We start from the raw sequence: 16,802 nt of genomic DNA, 5'->3' as shown, positions 1-16,802 counted from the left end.
TCTAATACTGGAAAAGATGTTCTTTTGATTGACCGTTACATTTCACCCTCGATACTTTTATCCTGAGGCTCCTATTTATCAGTGGGGAAGAATTTTAGTGTTAGGAAGTCTTCAGTGAAGGCTGTTGTCATCTAGTCATGAAAGAACATTAAGCATCTTCTACTGCATATGGCTGTGACCTTGGTTAACATTCAGTAATAGCTGGATTTGGTAAAACAATTTTCCCTAACTATCTTGGGGCCATAGACAACAGAACAGGGAAACTGAGGCTGCCACGACATCCATTTCTATGGCAGACTTGAAAAAGGTCTTGCTTCTGCTCCATATCTGTAATGTGGCTAACGACTGTAAGTGCCTAAGAATGGTAAACTGAATTAGACTGAAGATCCCATTACTTTAATATTTTATCTCCAGTAGTAGTGAGCAGCTGAAAGAAGCATATATGAACAGAACAAGTAGACAGTGATACCTTCTCCCAGGCTCTGACATTTTGCACTGTATGAGTTTCCAAAGCCAAAGGATGTCCACATCTTTGTTTTGAGCAGCCCTTGCTGGACTTTGTTTCTGTCAATTTGAATAATCATTTTTAGTTGCTTTTGCTTTGTGGTCTCCACAGCTACCTCGAAGCTGCAACTTGCAAGAATTTTTGTTATTATCTTCTCATCTCTTTTTGCGCTGTTTAATGTAAAAATTGAAAGTCATCTACAGCTGCCTCATTCCTCTTCATCGATTCTCCATCTCACTTCCAACTCATTTTAAATTGCATGTTCCCCTATAACCCTAATAGCTCTCTTTGTTTAGACCTGGCTTTACAAATGAAGGTGCAATGACTGAATCAGAATGACTTGCTTGCATCGACTTCTTTGCTATGCATTGTGGTATATGACAGGATTTGTTATCTAAAGCCCCTCAGGATATTAGTTGTCTGAAATATCTCACAAAAAAATTCCATTTTTAATAACAAAATTCTAAGTATCAAAATGTAGCTGAGAATGGAGGAAAAAAATGGAATGAAGTAGCGAAGTTTTATGATAGGACATCTTCTAATTACAATAACGCACTCCAGGGCTCAAATTATCAAATGATAATTTACACCTAGGTGATTTGACAGCACTCGGCCTTTGGCCTTCTGCCTAACAACACAATAGGCGTAAATCATTACCAAGTGATTCACACCCTGTCATGTCTTATTGCTTAATTAATTTGTCTAAAAGGCTTTCCATGAGAACTTATAGCAAATGCCTTTGTTGTACATCTTTCAGTACAGGGGTCACTACCTGCCCTCTCTGTCATTCTCAGCTCTCCTTGCAGCCTCTCGTGTTTTAAAAGCATCCAGCAGATTTTTGCTTTTACCATGCAGTCATTTGAATTTATACTTCCATTTTATGCTCTCCCTTTAGGTAAGTTTCTCTGTCGTTCTATGGCTGCTCTATCTGTGGACCCATGCCTGGAGGTTAAAGTCATGCTGAGCTTTAAAGCGCAGACAGCCTAGAACAATTGATCTAAGGTGTCACTGGAAAATTGTACTCAGAAAGTTAAGATGTTTTTATTTTTGCTAACTAGTAACTGCTTGTTTACTCAAACAGGAGTTATCAGCCTCATATATAATCTTAGAACAGGTAAAACAATATTGTTGAGACATTAACATAGACATTAAATATTCTGAATACAAATAATGTGTAGTATACTCTTGCAGTGATCCAATCCTAAGCTCCACCACCACTGTGAAGAATAATAGATCTGATGATACAAAGGAGTTAAACAAGTTCATGGGGAACTAACTACTGATAGCACTGGACAGGATGACCTAGCTGCAGCCTCAAGTTCTTAAAGTACTGACTACTGAAAACCAGAAAGATTAGAAAATGGGAATGCCACTCCAGTATTGCTTTTCTACTCTACCCTTAGAATTTGCTGCTGACTCCTTTTGTAGGGAGAGTGAATGTTAGATGAATCAAACATGAAGAAAGGCATATTTTATGTTCTTATGACATTGATAACCGGCATTTCCCAAGGACTGCTTTGTGCTAGAAAAGACAAAGGAATTACAGAAATGTTAGTCTTTGCAATGGCAGTACTTTTTTCTATGTGTGTACTCAGCACACACAAACTGTACCCAAACCTCCCCAAATGCTTCCTTTACCAAAACAATTTACTCATTATACAGGCTCCCTCTCCTGGGAATGAGGGAACAAACCATACCTGACAAGTCCTTGCACCAGAATAGTCATGTCTGCAAGGCACCTAGGATCTAGAGTGACGAGCGTGGTACAAAACTGAAGGTAAGAATTAACAAACCAATGCTAGGAGTGCAAAAAACAGATGCTAGATTGCATTCAACTTCCAAGAATCTTATGTCTACTTATTGATTTTTTCTCTTTGAAAATGAAAGTTCACTATCTCTGACATATCTCAGTTCAAAATAAACACCTGCAAACAACAGAAATGTGCTTCACCTCTTTGACAACTAAAGACGGAACATACTGGAAAGGCAACCCAGAATCTGGCGGTTGGGCACATGACTGCAAAAGAGAACATAAACTGTTTCCTTACATACAGCTTCCAGATTACGGCTATTTTACGAGATGACCCTGTATCAAAGGTAATTTCTTTCTATATACTTAAACATATGGTTATTTCCTAAGTCAAACAATTTTTAGATGTCCCAGCTACCATTTACATTTCTGTCTTGACTATGTTCATTTGCCCTATTAATAACACAGTTTTCACCTTTCCACTTGAGTTTCCTAGTGAGACCATGTTTTTCTGTGTACTTGTGTAACGGTAAAGTCCAGATGCTGATGTCAGAAATTGGCTCTCTCTGCTTACAAGCGTGTTGACTCTAGTTTAATTATGCAAGGGTGATGGGGACATATCCTCAGTTGTTTTTCAGCAGATGAACACTCACTCTTGTCTATGTAGGCATTTGTTCCAGGGCCTCACGGAGGACTGGTTGTTTTTTGTTTCTCTGTTTGTGTGTGTCTTGCTTTGCACAATGGAAAGGATGCTGCAAAGTAATAGATAATTAAGCCAATCATGCAGTAGGATGCTCCGAAGAGGTGAGGGATTGTATAAACACCAGGTGTTTTAATAACCTGTTTTCATTCAATAGTCATGAAGAAACTCATGGATTCAATATAATTTTTCTAGGAAGGAGTATGTACTATGCAGGCTGTGCACAAAGCAGACACTCAGCGATGCTAGAAGAGAGTTTGTTTGTCTAGACTTAATCATAGTGAAGCGTGGATGAAAGCCATTAAATCAATTTCAAGTTGTGAAGTTCATGTTTCTGGTGTTTAACTGTCCACTGAAAAAAATAAGGAGCTAATAACTGTATTTTCTATTTATTTACTTGCATATAACCTCTGCAGTAGGATGCTGATTTTATTTCCCTGCTGTTTTATCACCTACTTTGGGCTATGGGTATTGACCGAGGCTATGAATACAGCACCACAGTGGTGAAGGAGGGTCGTTCCATAAAGGAATTCCAAAGCAGGTCTTCAAATAGGGAAGATCTAGTGAAAATGAGTAATGAGTGGCAGCCCAGGGTGGCTGATCTTATCAGATGGCATCATGAAGAGGACACATGAACAAGATCAGAACTTAAGCAGTCATGAAACCAATTTTCCTACATGAACGTCTTTCCCAAGAAATGAATGACTGTAAAATACATCATTAATATTTTGAAGTAACAGCAGGAAAAAAACAAAAAAAAAACAAACAAACAACAACTCGATTCTAGAGATTTCTCGTGTACCACTTTGTGAAATATTTAGCTCGTCTGGGGGCCTTGTATATGAAATGGCCATTTCACCCCCTGGTTTTAGCAATTGTCACCTAATAATTTTATATCACATCTGTGTGGTTCCTTCAGTGCAAGAGAACATGACTTGGAGATGGCAGATGACTACTTGTTCTAAGGAGCCAGGTGAGCAGTTACATATTTTACAGCTGTTAAGTATCTTTGCACTTAGCAAAGACCTTCCTGAACATTAGCCAGCCCAAATGCTCTGCTGTGCTCAGGAGAGGCATCCAAGGTTACCAAGTTTAGCTGTTCAGCAAGGAGGTTCTTAATAAGGAGGGCCAGACCATGCAATACATAATATTGCACAGAACGTACAGACAAGCCCAAAAGCAATGATTTCAAAGGTGGTTGTATAGAGGTCTAGGTTCTCCTTTTGTTCCTTCTATTTCAAAAAAGAAAATTAATTCAGTGTCATTTCATGCTCTACAAATACTGGAAAAGTATCCATGAGTGTAGAAAGCAAGCTGAAAAGAAACTTTACGGGGACCACCCAGCATCTGTCCTTGGTGATCCAGGGCAACAGAGCCTTGATGAAAGATTTTCTTTTTTCTTCTTTTTTTTTTTTTATAATAAACTTCAAAAGGCGAAAAGAGTCCTTTAAGCACTTACACAGCTGCTCAGACACTAGCTTGCTCTGTCAGTCGGCTTGGCCCACGCTCTCTGGCTTCTTTTATCTTAATGCTGAACTCCTCAGTAGTAACGTTGAGTTCTCACACCACACACCATTTTTTATTAAAAAAACATCAGGTCTGGGTGTTTGGATTCTGAAGATGCGTATATCTTCTTTTACTGATTTACTTAATCTTGGCCTTAAAAATGCACTGAAAGACATCATTAACTGCAAGAACTTCTTTATTTCTTTGGCTTCTGAAGCCCAGGTTCTTACACAGGCCAGCTTCATTTCTGTTCACTTCACAGAATGTTCTGAACACGAAGCAGTAAATGCAGCTTTCCCTGGTAAAAGAAGCATCCTTGCCATTTGCCAAAATTGTCTTTTAATTGACAATAAAGTGGCAGTTTTCTTTATTATTTCCTTCTGGAATTCTGATTATTCCTATTCTGCAAGTGGACTTAGTCATCCAAAAAAAAGAATAAACAGAAAGCAGAATACATTGAAAAGTGGAAGATGACAATTTATTCAGGGAGACTCTCCTCAGATGTTTATTTGTTCCAAGTACAAGGCTAAACTTCTACTTATTAGACCAAACTTTACTGTTGTTACACCTGGCAAGCTAAGCAAAGGCAGTGTGACTACACAAGCGCAACTGAATTCACTAGAATGACATGTCACAGGCAGAAAACTTACCTTGGAAATCCTCTGTAAAGACTATATGCAGGACAGTGAAATAATTACTTTTAACATGAGCAAAAGGGAATACAATGTTTGAGTGATAACAGGGCCTCTAGCATTTTTCAGTTTGAATAGAAATTCCAGATTAGAAGAACACTTTAAGATTAAACAAACCTTTGGGGCTCATTTCTTACATCAGGATCCAGGATACTCCACAGTTTACTAGGAAGCCTTGCAAAAGAGATGATTCATGTAGCATGACCCAAATGTGACACGAGAGCTCAGGTTGACCTCTGAATCATATCCAGGTCTCTATCACCAAGAATGCCCTAGCACTGGCCACTTGGGATCAGATTTATCCAAGGGTTTAAGATAAATACTTTTCCTGTTCTTTCGTTCTATTTTTTTCTCATTGTAGTTCATATTGCAGCAATAGAAGCTGAAAGGACTCATTTGACACAAATGCTTTAAAAGTACCTTTAAATTGTGACTGTACCACATTTGCATGCCTGCCATCTGCGCATAAAAGCCTTGTCTTTGCTCCAGTGAAGCTGACTTGCTGAACTTACAGTCTCTAGATTTGCACTCTCCTGCACCACTGCATGGTTATTTGAGTAAACATGGACAATAGGAATAGCCACAGCTGCGCATGTCTATCTGAGGGTAGAATGTATTCTTAATCTTCAATAATAATAGTGGCAACAGTTAACAATTAAATAAACCTTTTCATCTTCAAAGTCCTCTGCAGCACACAGATTCACCCAGCACCTCTTAGTTGTGGACGCTATTAGCAGCATTTTACAGACAGAATTAGGGGACAAAGAAAAACAATGCAATTTGCCCAGGGCCAATCATGGGATCACTGGCACAGAGAATATTATGAATTGGCATCACCTGGAAACTCGTTTCAGAGACCACGAGAAAGAACAGAATGGGAACGTGTTCACAGAACCACAAAGAGAGCTGTGATGCTGTTCCTTCCTAAGACTTTACAGTGATACATCCCAACCATTAGCAAGCAGTTCTAACATGAGAAAAAGAGGAATTTTTTTAACTGGTGAAAGCCACCCAGAATTCTCCTGTTGCTAGTTCCAAGATGTTGCTCGGTGTCTTGTGATGTAGATCACAGTGATTTGTTGCAGAAAAGTGCAGCATATTGCAGTGAAAGTGAAATATCACCTGGATTTTGTTCTACTGCACATTGATTTAAACCACACTGAATTCAACTGCAACTATCCAGAGATTTTGGATCAAGCCATCCTCCTATAAATATATAATCAATCTTTTTATATTTAAGGGATCTTGTTTTCATAGGAACAAATGCCTGTGCAAACACTGAAATGCAGTACTAAAACCATACTGTGGCAGTAGCTGAAATATTAATGCCCAGCATCCTGGACTGTACCTCTGTCAGAAATGTGACGTGTTTTTGATCTAAGCTCTTGGGAACAATGGGGACAAAAAGCATTTTCAAAAGCAGAGAATAAAAATGGTCTTATTTGAAATTTGAAAAAAGCCCCAACCTCATCTTTATTAGCCTACTATTCAATCCACATGAAGTGAATCCTTCATAACACTGCCATTATCACCCCACTGGACATGGAGTTGTAATAAATTGAAATAAACACATTAGGTGCTCTCTGAGGGACCTGGTCCTGAAATGTACTGAGCTGCTTATTCCAAGCCAGAAATCCTTTAAGCTCCCTTGAATTCAGTGAGAAATCTGGGCTCTCTGGGGCTAGTGCTTGAGTACTCTTTATTTTAAAACTCTGGGATAGGTGTATTGAAAAATGCTTTGAAAGGAACACTTGCAAAATATATTTACCCACTTGGATTTTGTCCTTATGTCTCATCTTAATATAGTGCATCTGGCAATATAAAGGTATGGCAGCTCAACACTACATGGAAAATAAAAATGCTGTTTATTTTGTCTAGGATTTGTAAATTTGTAAATTGTATAAGGTTAAATATATTCTGCAACAGAGAAGCACAATATCCATCCAGAAGTGAATTTGCACTTACATTCTGCTGTAAAGAAAAAATCTTTAACACGCTCTTTTAAGATCATGATGTGATAAAATAGAGAGCAGGAACATATTACTCCAGCAGTACAATACTGACTGTTAAAAAATGTGTTTTGTTTTTTTTTTCTAGAGTAACTACACCTAATGCTAGGAATTTTATCATTCAGAGCGCCGATGATTTTTCCCTTATTCTGTATTTACAGCAGGCAGCTATAACATACCACTTGCTCTCTAATATTCCTACAGAAATGACAACCATCTGGGTGCTGGGGTGGGTGCACCAAGCCCTAGGGTGCCTTTAGCCAGTTCACTTGAAATCTCGAGTCTGTCCTATCCTATCACCCAGCAGCAATGGAACATTTGTTCCCCGAAGGGCCGGCACGCTGCCAGCAGCAGGTGTTAGGCTGTCCTCTGGGATGAAGGCAGCAGGCATGAGCACTGATGTGTGCCTATGACAAGATGTTGCAAATCTGCTCTCATAGCGACGGTGACAGCATCTGGGACAGTGTTGTGAGTCACCATTCTGTAACCATTAAAAACCAGTTGCCATTCCTTTCATAATAATAAATTAAAATATCATTCCAAAGTGTGCTGGTCTCAGGAAGAAAATTAAAGAATGTATGTACGTGCACACACACACAGTTTTACGACGTGTATTATCAAACTGTTCGGGTGATTGTATCTTAAATTAATAGGTGCAGTTGATAGGATAGGTTTGAAGCCACTTTTCAGAAGGCTTTTTTAGATTTTCTTGAAGAAAATAAAATCAAGTGGAAAATGTTTAAGCGTCAATAAAAAATGACAAACTAGTAGGAACATATATTCTTTTGAATTGATGAGTTTATAATTTATAGCCAAATTTAATACAGTTGTCCCTATTAAGTCCAGATCCCCAAACCATTTAAGATTTCAATTTTATTTACAGAGGCTGAAGTTGTGTTTCTTCAATATGTCAATATTAAAAGCTCAGCAGGGTATGTGGTATTTTGCAAGAAGGGTATTTATATAAATATCTGCATGGAAACAATAATAGATTAGCAGTAGCTGTCTGTTTCCAAAATGTCTGTTTTGAAAACGCTTGCATAGATCTGTAGGCAGGTGCACAGATATTGTTTCCATGATCTCTTCCCACGGAGATCATATTCTTCTACTTCAGTTTATACTGGATTTGAATATGGATAAAGCACATTTTAAACATTCTCAAACAAGTCATACAGCAAATATCCAAATAATGCTGGTCCCAGATTTCTCTGGAGCCTTGTTTCAGGCTGGCATGCTTATCTTCCTAGCGATCTAAATCCGAGACCTTCCATCTTATTGACCTTTGTTGGACAGAACACATGGGGTTGATGAACTCAGCGACTGGGCCTCCCTCTGACTAGCAGTCTTTTGTCAGCAAGCCTACTGCTTTAATTTGGGCTGATCCTGACCCAGTTCAGATCAATGGCAGAACTGTTAATGATGTCAACAGAGCCAGGATTTCACCCCTGCCCTCAACACTTACAATGGTTAGCATTATCACCAAGGCGTTTTATAAGCAGTGCTCATCAACATTAGGGGCTTCAGAAAGAGAGAACTCATTTGAGGGCTGACGCCTCCAGTCACATTAAATGCAACACCATTTAGTCCAAGTAGCTTTTATCATCATTACCGTTTTCCCCCCCATCCACGCTCGGTCTTCGCTTTGCTTAACAATCTGGGTGGTTGTTCACTGCTTTTAGTCTAGCAAGGCAGTCATTTGCATACCTGTTTCCTTCTACTATTTCTAGTAAGCCACATTTTTGCAGGTTTGCCTAGTAATATCCCATGCGCTGCTGAAGACCAGATAGTTTGGCCCTGCCACATTTCCCTTTGGTGAAAAGCAAGTTGTTTTTTGTTTTTTTTTTTAAACATAGATGAGAAGTTGGTTTGAAATGGTCCCCCTCGAGAAAATACGTTTTGCTTTTTGGCTCCTTCCTCTTTTACTTCCATTTTTAAATCAAAATATGTGCTATTTTTTGTCCCTCATAAATGAAATGTGCAAAATAGAAACAGGATTTTTTCTGGCAGTTTTGAAGAAACCGTAATTATTTGTTAGTAGAACAGATTCAGTAAATTGGTCAAAAATGCAGAAAATACTGTAAATGGCTAAAAAATTTTCTGGTTCTTTTCAAAATAAAAATGTCTGATTTCAGGAATGCTGATACCTTCTGTTTAAGAAAACTTTATAATTTTCCCTCAGAAACAAGTATTTTTCATTTAGAATTTGACCTAAACTTGTAAGAAGAGTGTCTAGAAATTTTAAGTGATATAAAAAGGAAATAATTAATTTAAATTTGGATGATAAATTCTGTGTTGACTCAGAGCAAAAGTTTTTGATGTTTTTGATTTTTATTTTGCAATGAAATCAAAAAATCAATCAGCTAATTTTCACATTGTGAGGAAAACACAAAAAAATAATGAGAGCTTACTGTAGTGGCAAAATCAAACAAATCCCCAACACCCAAGGTCATCTCACTTTACATTAGTGTAATCTTTTACTGATATTACTGACTTTAAATCTATGTCAGACGTGTCCACATTGCTCAATAGTTACTACAGTGTCTGCAGCATAAACCTAGAAATACAGTCAAAAAACAAAACTCACTTATGAATGACAGACAGAAAACAGACAAAAATATTAAGTGCAGTATTAAGTGCCGCTAATATTCTCTCTTTTCTTTTTTGGATTAACTGCTGGTTATGTGTTTAGCTACATAATGACATCAGATCTAAAAGGCGCCAATTATCGGTCACCCCCTCGAGCCCTGCTAAAGCTCGGTGATGAGCACCTCTCAGTTCCCCATCCCTCCGATCTTTTAGCTGAGCACTGAAAATTTCTTTCAGTCTCACACATCATTCACTCACCTCCTGTGTGTTTAAGATCAGATTTTCGAAGCCAGGCATGTGTATTTGTGCATGTACATCCGCATGCACCAACACCAAATCCAGCCCACAGTTCAAAGGAAAAAAAAAACAATTCTATTCCAATGCGAATAGTACAAATACTCCAGAGAAAGCTGAATGATTTATTGAAATGTTTGACAAAGAAACCACATACTGTGTCTTTTTGATGGATTAGTTGTGGGTCTGCTTTTTTTTTTTGAAGAAAAAAGCCTTTGCTGTAAATCAGCAGCATGAAGAATTAAAAGTTGAAAACAAAAGCATATTATTTAAAGAACAGCCTGTTCCCTAAACTGTTACTGTACTTGGTGCCAAACCACATTTTGTGATATATCATGTACAACCTCCTCTTGCATGTTTTACTGTTATGCTTTATATGACTTGGAGTGAGAAAACCCTGATAGTTCTGTCTTAGACTTACCACTGCCATCAAAGACAGGTCCACTCATAGATCTGGATCACAACATGACAACTTCCTCCGAAGATGACGACTCTAAAAGAGGTGGAAAAGTGTTTGTTTACTTGGCAATGTTTATGAAAAGAAATCTGAGTTAACTAGAAATGTGAATTTACAGTGGATCTGTTACCCTTCATAAAACACTTGGTGGACGCAGAACGACAATGACCTTGCTTGCAAAGTGCAACACACACAAAGTAAGGCCACTTCATTCTCATACAGGCCCAGAAATAAATGACAGTGACCTATGCTTAGATGTGAATTTACAGCATATCAACTCTAATTACTGGCTGTATGCAAGCAGATCTGCAGAGGTAAATGTGAAATAGTTTATTTCACACAGGGCTATGTCACTTCTCATTTACCACATGCACACAGAGCAGCTCGTGTCCACCAACTTCACGCTGAAATCTATGCTGGAATGTTTTGTTTATATGCCTCTATCTTCTATCACTACATTTACACTAATCCTTTTCCAAAGTTGATCCAGATTAATTTTCCTAGACATAATGGAGAAGACAAGCCTAACTTTCAGTGATGCAGTAGAGAGAAGGGTTCAGCAGCCTTTTTATAGATCTTGTTTCTAGTCTCTCACTGTACAAGCTCTAACTCAGAAACACAGGTCGGAAAAAAAAACAAAACACACCTGACAGTAAGCAAAGAAAAAAAAAACGGTCTGGAGCTGTTTGTATTGAGGGTGATACAGACATTCAGAAGAAGATATTTCAAAGGTAAATCATTCTGTGCCTTTTAATAAAAAGGATTAAATAAAAGTGGAATAGAAAGTTAGAAATGCTTGTTCGTTCTTTCTTATTGCCTAACAAATTTTCCTTTTGAGTAAGGTCTTATGTCCCACCTAAGCTCAAAGTACAGAAAAAAATAATTGTGATCTAAGTAAAGGTGGAGCAGGTAAACCAGTTTATTATTGAGATGCCTCTAAAGCTGTCACTTCTGATTGCCTATAATCTTGACAACTTTCAGCCCTTTGTGCTGAAATTCTCCATGTTGTGGAAAGCTGTCTTAAGCTGACTTAGGCAAGTCATTACTCTTTTAAAAGGACTGCATCAAAAAGCATGTTCTTGGTACCTGCAGCTCTCATTTGCTGCAAGCTACTTTGGGTCAGCATCCTGTTTCTCTCCTTTTGGTGTCAGAGTGAAAGGCAAAGATGCCTTCTAGATTTGCATAAGAAGCTATCTCATGTGACTTACCTGAGGCAAACAACTGGATGGATTTATAGCCTAGAGCTGCAGGCTGGCGGGTGAAAGAATGGAACTGAGATTTGAGGTGCGGGGAAACTCCGTGAAGAGATCAGAACTGCAGCCAAGGACAAAAAATACTGAGTGCTGGTAGAGAGAGGAGACAGACTGAAGGAGGACCTGGGACCAAATACAGGAGGGAAGTACCACCAAATGGAAGGAAAGAAGGGAAAGGCTGGCTATAGAAAAGATGTGAGTGGAGCAAGCTGCAGTTGCATGCCAATAGGGAAAGCATGTTTAAGCTGCCACTGATGTTAACTGCTCCATTAGCTTAGGTACAGAGCTACGGTACATGAGCTCCCAGACTTTGGAGTGACCCACAAGAATGTCAGTGTGATGCAAGATCTGCTCTCCATTTTATTTATGAGCCTTTCAGAAAAATGACAGGCAGAGACTATACTAAAGTTATATATATTTCAATATCAAGGACTCATGGGAAAAGATATTGCAGAATGAATGTTGCTCTTTCAGTAGTAATTGAACTCTTCCTGTTCACACGCATTATATCTTTAATAACATAATTGCATGCCATTTTTTCAACAAAACTCTTGCCTTATTCATTTCATAGTTCTGATCTACTTTGGGATGAATTGGTGTTGTGAAATAAATTCTTTCAAATCTCCACATATTGGGAAACTAGAAGTAATAAATGAGGTAGAGATTCCTGGGAGTGATAAGAAAGTCTCATGGTTAAATCCACTGAAGACTGAGATCTTGATTCTCTAATTGCTATTACTAAAGTTATAATGTGGTGAAAGGCAAATCAGACAACCAATGATATATGGTCACTTATATGTTCCTCATTTTCAGGGGGCCCAGCTTCATACTAGAGGACTGCAGACATTGAAGTGCTGAACAAACTGAAGCTGAGGACAAAGGACGGCAATGCAAAGAACATGTGAATTTTTACTTAGGTATCTCCATAAAACATGTATAATAAATTCAAGTTTCTGTAAAAACACCGTATCAATTATGAGTACTTTTAACATATATATATATAAACACTGAAAATAGCAAGTAGCTTAGAATCCAGTATTCTCTTTTTTACATGCTATTACTGTGAATTCAGTGGATTTCTAGGAGCAAAGTGACCAACTCATGTCAGTCTGCTGATCCAATTGTTCCAGATAGATTCCTTGCTGCATTTTAAGAAAATCATTGTCTTAAGAACCATTTTTCTGTAGTTTGCCCCAAATTAATGTATTAATATGAAGATGTAATGGTAAGTATTCTAAAATAATTATATTCCTACATCAGAATTCTTTTCCACTTTTTTTCTTTACCTCATTTCCCTTCACCTTCCTGTGGTTTAAAAAAAATAAATTACATCTTTGTTTGTCATGTATATAAATTTTACTGTTAAAAGTGCTGTAAAAGAGATGAAGAGGAAATTAGTAACTCTGGGCAGTAAAGAAGGCCTGGGACTACATACTGAACTGTGAGGAAAACCAGAAGTATGTCTGTTCCATCCATCTTTTATCAGATTAAAAAATTGTGCAAGCAAGTAAATGTAGCGCAATGCATACATACCAACTGTGCAATCTTAGTTTCAGCATTATAATTTTTGGTCTTTGAATTCCCCTCTCCTTTTAACTTTCCTTAAAATTTATTTCTCTGTAAATATTGTAAGATTGGTTCTCCAAAACGGAGCCATTCACAATCAGTCCAGAGTGGAAAGAGAGAGGCTCTGGAAAGGAGTGAAACGCTGCAGGATTGTAGCTCACCTGCTTGTACCTGTTGTGTTCATGGCAAATAATTTTCACCAAGCTGGAACACTTTTCTTCCTCAAAAACGTCCATACAAGAAAAAAGAGGTCTTTACCTGCAGGAAATCACAGAAAAGAGCTGCTGTAATAGTTTATTCCTGAGTAGCTGCATGTGCTGTCCAGTCTGCCATCTTGGGCACGGTGGAGGCACACCCAACTCTAGAATAATGCAACCATGAATTGGACATGGGTGACCACTGATAAGTGAAGAAAACCTCATGGTTCGTATACCAACATCAGTGATTTATGTTTATGTTAAGACTGAGTGAAGGTGCAGGGGTTGTGCTTCCCCCCCCCCCCCAAGGAACACCATAGAAACAGAGATGAAAAGGAAATAAGTAAACAAATGTGGTTTTCAGAAACTGAGGAACAATTTATCCTCAGCACGGCAAGCAAAAACTTGGAAAACATTTGGAAAAGTCAGAAAACAAGTTAAAGTTGGTTGGCAGACTCTGACAGAGCTGACAGCTAAAACTACCCCTGGCATGTTGACAACAGTGTGGCATCAATCTGTGTGTAACAACCTATCCTTGAAATACTACATCCTTGATTTAAGCTAGCACTTCCTAACCTTTTCTCTACCCAGCCTCCAAACTGCAGTGCAAAAAGTTTCCAGACGCGACTTTTAACTCCCATACCATGAGGGAAAGAATCCCCCAAAATGCTCCCTCATGCCTCACGGGCCAGCGAAGGCCTCCTCTCACTGACTCATGGTGTCTTGCACCTATCCCATGTCCTCGATTTCTTTCTCCAGGGTATGTCTCTGTCCCCCAGATCTTCCTGTATGAGAGGAATCATGGTCGTGGTAGGAGTCTCTACCACCCTCTGGAGAGTGGCGTTCTCCATTTTGCAGGGGTTGATTTTCCTCAGCTAGTTCTCTGCTTCAGGTAACTGAGGTACCTCAGGTAGCTGAGGTAGGCCTTACTGCCACAAATTAGTAGTTTTATGTGAATTAATATTCACTGGCAAATAATATCATGATTACACACACATTTTTTATCAAAAAAAAAAAAAATCCCTCACATAAATCAAGAATAGAGTGATGTAAATGATGGTCTTGCACCACAACACTGGAGCTTATACCTGCCCTCCAATTGTTCCCTCCCCCGGATGCCATTTTCTGCTGTGCTGAGCTCTGAACCCCATCAACCCCATTTACCAAACCACATATTTCTCTCCAGGAGGTTGGGGAAAACTTTTGACTCATTTCCTTGAGGCTAAATACAGACTTAATTGTAATATTCCTCCTGAAATACTTTCAATTTCATGCTCTCTGAGCCCAGATTTAAAAAAAAAAAAATCCTCAGTTTTAGTCCCCAAAGGAGTTAAACTCCCGAAAAAATCTTTTTTTTTTTTTTTGGGGGGGGGGTGGGCGGTATAGGGGTGTGTGTAGGGAATACCTGTGTCCCCTGGGGCATGCAGGGCTGTGGATGCATTGCAGGCCCTGCGCTGCCAGGGAGAGCTGGAAGGCCTGCCTGTCCTGAAGAGCCACCAATCCCATTCTCATGGCTGAGGTCTCCAATAGTTTTCTGCCAACACAGAGGATCTTGGGTGGGTCTGACACAGGAAGTGAAAAGAAATCACAGGACAGCTGAAGCTTAGGCCCAGCCAGTAGCAGGCCTTTCCGAGCTTCATGCATATTCGAGACACATACTTCCCCACCATGTTACATTGCTGTATGCTGTTGCATGAAGGTATATAAAGACCATGACATTACTTTCTGTTAAATTTCCAGCTGCATCCACTGTTTGCTGCTAATGGCTGAGGCCTATACAACTGCAAGTGCTTGTTCTCTTAGTAAACTGCTGACCATTAGATACCAGTGGGTGTAGATCCCCTGAGGTGCAGTGGTAGCAATAAGCACAACCAGCCTGTACCACCTGCAGCCTCGGTCCCAAGTAAAGCAGGTTTAGAAGGCTGTTGCATGACAACAGCCTCACATGCTACCATATAAGATGCCATGGAAGTTATTTCTTCCACATTGTTACTACACCTTAAAAATAGTCTTCTGTTTTGAGACCCTTCAGTGCTTTCAGATTATCTGTATTTATACAGTAGTTGTGGTCCTATGATTTCTTTGTGTTTAACTGAATGATACACAGATAGCCTGAGTTGTCAGTCAAACTCTCCACCTCTCTCATCCATTGCTTGAGAGGCTCACCTCATTTCTATGTATTTCTTTATATAATATCCCCAAGTGATTTAGCTCCAACACCTCAAATACATTAAAGACATCCATATGTAAAATGTCAGCTTCTATGAGGACTCAGCCAAAGCTTGCACTGCACAGCTCATATGTGTGCTATAATGACCATATTATTTTGATTACAAAAGAAAGCTGTGCTTTCTCAGTCGTGGTATGTCTAGCTATCATTTGCTGCCGCATGCCACGTTGAGGTTGATACTTAGCAACTGGTGGGGGAAAAAATGAATTGCTAACATCTGTTTTATCATTTTTCGATGAATGAAAAGCGGAATAGAGACCTTACTTGTGCCTGGATCATTCAAAGAAATGAAATTTACAGAGACTGATGTAATCATGTGTTGTGTTTCTAGCAAATAGAGCTCTCTGTGCTTACCAAATGATTTTAGAGATGTTGCTAAAAGAAAATCTCATATGCTGCCATATAGACAAATCTGTGATCTCACAGAAGATCACAGCCTTTGGATCATCTGGCTGTTTGTCACTAGTCATTGTATTACAGGTATCGATACATTTATCAGAAAAATGAAGATTACTTCTCTTTCCAATTTCTCATGTGGTAAAGCCATGTGAATAGTGGGCCTGTTAGGTTTACAACTGCAATAACAAATAAAAATTCCATCTTTAACACTTCGGAAACTGTCTATTTTTAGTTTGGTTTCCTATGGAAACAAGGCATCTGTGATCAGGCTGTCTCTGTGCGTGTATTTGTCCTTGTGTACCCCCTAATAATTCTTGAATCTAGTGGCCTTTTCCAACCAACAGTGACAAAATGACAGAAGCTCCAAGATGACTGATCTGTAGTAAATTTCATGAAAATAAGTGGCCAGATAGATGAACAACAACAACAAAAAATAATAATCTATGCTGCCCAGCTGATGGAAGGCTGCAGCATGAACTTTTATTTTAGGAGCTCCAGGAAATCCGTGGAGGTGGGAGCTGTGGTAAATAAATCCCTATAGAGAAAAAATTCAGTTCTAGGTCACATTTTCTTTTCACCTCAAATTCATAAGAAAAAGAAACTAGGTTTAATACATTCTACCGCTTGTGCAGCTGTGTTCTTCATACTTGTATAGGGC

General features: G+C 38.8%; 2 long non-coding RNA genes across 3 annotated transcripts in view; one reads left to right on the top strand and one right to left on the bottom strand.

The window, feature by feature from the left end:
• Positions 1-15,532, bottom strand: part of LOC121074260 — a 65,812-nt gene extending 50,280 nt beyond the window's left edge. For both annotated transcript variants that reach the window (XR_005822235.1, XR_005822234.1), the window contains exons 1-2: positions 14,921-15,532; positions 10,464-10,535 (exon numbers count right to left, since the gene is read on the bottom strand). This is a non-coding gene — a long non-coding RNA (uncharacterized LOC121074260). The remainder of the gene's footprint in view (positions 1-10,463; positions 10,536-14,920) is intronic.
• Positions 2,454-12,670, top strand: LOC121074262. The gene is made up of 3 exons (XR_005822239.1): positions 2,454-2,602; positions 3,875-3,928; positions 12,566-12,670. It is a non-coding gene; the product is annotated as an uncharacterized LOC121074262 (long non-coding RNA).
• Positions 15,533-16,802: the final 1,270 nt, after the last annotated feature.

The sequence above is a fragment of the Cygnus olor genome, chromosome 8, assembly GCF_009769625.2.
Source record: "Cygnus olor isolate bCygOlo1 chromosome 8, bCygOlo1.pri.v2, whole genome shotgun sequence".
In the NCBI taxonomy this organism is placed as follows: Eukaryota; Metazoa; Chordata; class Aves; order Anseriformes; family Anatidae; genus Cygnus; species Cygnus olor.
This window is presented reverse-complemented; position numbering and strand designations above follow the sequence as displayed.